Source organism: Bos indicus x Bos taurus, chromosome 5 (assembly GCF_003369695.1).
Source record: "Bos indicus x Bos taurus breed Angus x Brahman F1 hybrid chromosome 5, Bos_hybrid_MaternalHap_v2.0, whole genome shotgun sequence".
NCBI classification, from domain to species: Eukaryota; Metazoa; Chordata; class Mammalia; order Artiodactyla; family Bovidae; genus Bos; species Bos indicus x Bos taurus.
The window spans coordinates 113588754-113592756 of record NC_040080.1 but is presented as its reverse complement, the minus strand read 5'-3'; the positions used below and the strand labels follow the sequence as shown (position 1 = coordinate 113592756).

Below are 4003 nucleotides of genomic sequence, written 5' to 3'. Positions count from 1 at the left end.
GGAAGCACACCTGGAACAGGCGCCAGATCCTCTGGGTAAAGTGAGGCAACTGCAGGTAATTCTGAAAATAAGAAAAAACCCACCACAGTCCTGATTTGGTTTAAAGCAATCATGTAATCCCATTAGACCCAAGTCTTCCCCAAACACCTTTTCCATGACAAGCTAAGTTACTGATAATGTATGTGGCTTCTGTCACAGTGATACATTCGGTTAGAAGCTGTGTGCTGAGTACCAGCGGGGACTCCAAAATGCATCTTCTCCCTCTTCCAGTTGTCTTTGCTCAGGTTCTGCCTTTGATGCCAACTGTGATCTCAGGCCTAAGAATGAAAGGACTGTATTGATCTTATATTCAAAAAAACTGTCATAATCTTCATAGTATTGGTCATCATTAAACATCGAGGTGGCAGAGGGTTGCCCTGAGCAGGTTTCTTCTCTGGGGGGATGTTCTTATACACCCACTGCCTCTGCTCTTCTGCCATTGGGATGTCCACCTCTTCAGCCTCTATCTTGCGGCTTCTAGAAATCTAACCACATCCTGCTGTTTCTTCTTCATCGCCACGAAGCCTGAGGAGGAGGAGATGAACACACGGATGACCATCCTCTCGCCGGGTAGGGACCGACCTTCTGCCCTCGCGGGCTCCGGGCTGGCGGGGACGTGAAGGCAGAACTCCGCGGCCGCCACTGCTGCCCTGCAGAGCGCTCGGGTCTGGGGAGATGGCAGGGATCCGGAGCCCTCCTGCCCGCTCTGCCAAAGCCACAGTTTTTGAGGGTCAACCTCATGAGGGACATGAAGGATCCACTTTACAGTGGAAGAGCCTATAGTAAATGATACTACATGGACGTGGTAAATAGGAAATCAGTATGATTTTCTGTTTCTCCTCTGCGATAGAATTGCCTCTCACATTTTTCTGTATATGCCAACTACTCAGTCCTTTTAAGAATCTCTTCAATAAGGGATTGTAAGTCCTTTTAAAAATCATATTTTCTCTGCCTGCATATGTATTGTTTCTTACCTCTTTAAAAAAAAATCCAATTTTTCTTTTACTGCTTGTTTTATTTCCTACAATGATTTGGATTCCTATCCAAATTCCTTCCTGATTATTGTTAATTTAAGTTGGTATTATAAACCTAGACTTTTGGTTTCTGGGTTAGATTTTTTCTGGAAGAATATTTGAGTGGTTGGTGTATTTTCTGAGTCCTTCCATACCTGAGGTTGTATTTTAATTGACTTCACACATTAATGACAACTTTGCCAAATACTGAATTCTGGCACCATTACGCTTTAATTTGTAATGATAAAGATACTCTTACATAGTGTTCTATGACTGAGTGTCACTGAAAGAAGTCTGTATGCAACTTGATTTTACTCCATTTTGAGCCATCTGACTCAATTATACCAAGTGTGATTTTGTTGATCAGGTTTTCTTAGAATATGAAGCACACTGTGAATTTTCAGACTCAGGTCTTTCTTCCTTTTATAATTTTTTATTTTTATGATACAAAATTTACATAGAGTGAAATGCAAAAATGTGTTGCTAAACATTTGGATTGTTATCAGTTTGGGCTATTATGAACTAAACTTTTATGAACATTCTTATGCAAGTTGTCCATGGACATATGTTTTTATTTCTCTGGGGAAAATATATGGGCAGTAGAGTAGGTGAATTTTTTAACCCTGTAAAAAACTGCCAAGCTATTTTCTGAAATAGTTGTACCATTTTACACCCCTGTCAGAAATGTATGAGAATTATAGTTGTCTCACATCCTCTATTTGGTATTGTCAGTATTATTTTATCCATTATGATATGTGGTGTGTACCCGTTTGATTTTATTTTGCATTTCCCTAATGTTTGATGGTGTTGCACAAAATTCTCTTACTTATTGCCATCTGTGTATCTCATTTGTGAGTTGTCTAAGTCTTTTGCTCAATTTTATTGAAACAGAAGCAGAAGATATTAAGAAGAGGTGGCAAGAATACACAGAAGAACTGTACAAAAAAGATCTTCATGACCCAGATAATCACGATGGTGTGATCACTCACCTAGAGCCAGACATCCTGGAATGTGAAGTCAAGTGGGCCTTAGAAAGCATCATTACGAACAAAGCTAGTGGAGGTGATGGAATTCCAGTTGAGCTATTTCAAATCCTGAAAGAAGATGCTGTGAAAGTGCTTGCACTCAATATGTCAGCAAATTTGGAAAACTCAGCAGTGGCCACAGGACTGGAAAAGGTCATTTTTTACTCCAATCCCAAAGAAAGGCAATGCCAAATAATGCTCAAACTACCACACAATTGCACTCATCTCACACACTAATAAAGTAACGCTCAAAATTCTCCAAGCCAGGCTTCAGCAATACGTGAACCATGAACTTCCAGATGTTCAAGCTGGTTTTAGAAAAGGCAGAGGAACCAGAGATCAAATTGCCAACATCCACTGGATCATGGAAAAAGCAAGAGAGTTCCAGAAAAACATCTATTTCTGCTTTATTGACTATGCCAAAGCCTTTGACTGTGTGGATCACAATAAACTGTGGAAAATTCTGAAAGAGATGGGAATACCAGACCACCTGATCTGCCTCTTGAGAAATCTATATGCAGGTCAGGAAGCAACAGTTAGAACTGGACATGGAACAACGGACTGGTTCCAAATAGGAAAAGGAGTATGTCAAAGTTGTATATTGTCACCCTGCTTATTGAACTTCTATGCAGAGTACATCATGAGAAACGCTGGGCTGAAAGAAGCACAAGCTGGAATCAAGATTGCTGGGAGAAATATGAATAACCTCAGATATGCAGATGACACCACCCTTATGGCAGAAAGTGAAGAGGAACTAAAAAACCTCTTGATGAAAGTGAAAGAGGAGAGTGAAAATGTTGGCTTAAAGCTCAACATTCAGAAAACGAAGATCATGACATCTGGTCCCATCACTTCATGGGAAATAGATGGAGAAACAGTGGAAATAGAGTCAGACTTCATTTTTCTGGGCTCCAGTATCACTGTAGATGATGATTACAGCCATGAAATTAAAAGACGCTTACTCTTTGGAAGGAAAGTTATGACAAACCTAGAGAGCATATTCAAAAGCAGAGACAATATTTTGCCAACAAAGGTTCCTCTAGTCAAGGCTATGGTTTTTCCAGTGGTCGTGTATGGATGTGAGAGTTAGGCTGTGAAGAAAGCTGAGCACTGAAGAATTGATGCTTTTGAACTGTGGTGTTGGAGAAGACTCTTGAGAGTCCCTTGGACTGCAAGGAGATCTAACCAGTCCATTCTAAAGGAGACCAGTCCTGGGTGTTCTTTGGAAGGACTGATGCTGAGGCTGAAACTCCAATACTTTGGCCACCTCACGTGAAGAGTTGACTCATTGAAAAAGACTCTGATGCTGGGAGGTATTGGGGGCAGGAGGAGAAGGGGATGACAGAGGATGAGATGACTGGATGGCATCACCGGCTCGATGCACATGGGTTTGGGTGAACTCCAGGAGTTGGTGATGGACCGGGAGGCCTGGCGTGCTGCGATTCATGGGGTCGCAAAGAGTCAGACACGACTGAGTGACTGAACTGAACTGAACTGATGGTATCATATGTGTTTTTATTTTGAATTGTAGGATTTCTTATATATTCTGTATACACAAACTTTGTTATATGTTAGTTATTGTTGTTCAGTTGCTAAGTTGTGTCTGACTCTTTGTGACCCCATGGACTGAAGCACACTGGCCTCTTCTGTCCTCCACTGTCTTCTGGAGTTTGCTCAAATTCATATCCATTGAGTTGGTGATACTATCTAACCACCTCATCCTCTGAGAATATCTCCCAGTCTATGGCTTGCCTATTCATTTACTTAATGAGGTTTTTGATGAACAATCGTTCTACATTTTGATAAGTTCTAATTTTTCAATTTTTTCTTTTCTTGTTATTGCTTTAATAAAATTATATGCTTATTTCAACTATTCTTGTGAGAATATTCTTGTGTTTCCTTTTAGAAGCCTTATAATTTTAACTT

At 40.5% G+C, this 4003-nt stretch overlaps 1 pseudogene; it reads right to left on the bottom strand.

The window, feature by feature from the left end:
* Nucleotides 1–210: 210 nt before the first annotated feature.
* Nucleotides 211–598, bottom strand: LOC113893594 (annotated as a pseudogene).
* Nucleotides 599–4003: the final 3405 nt, after the last annotated feature.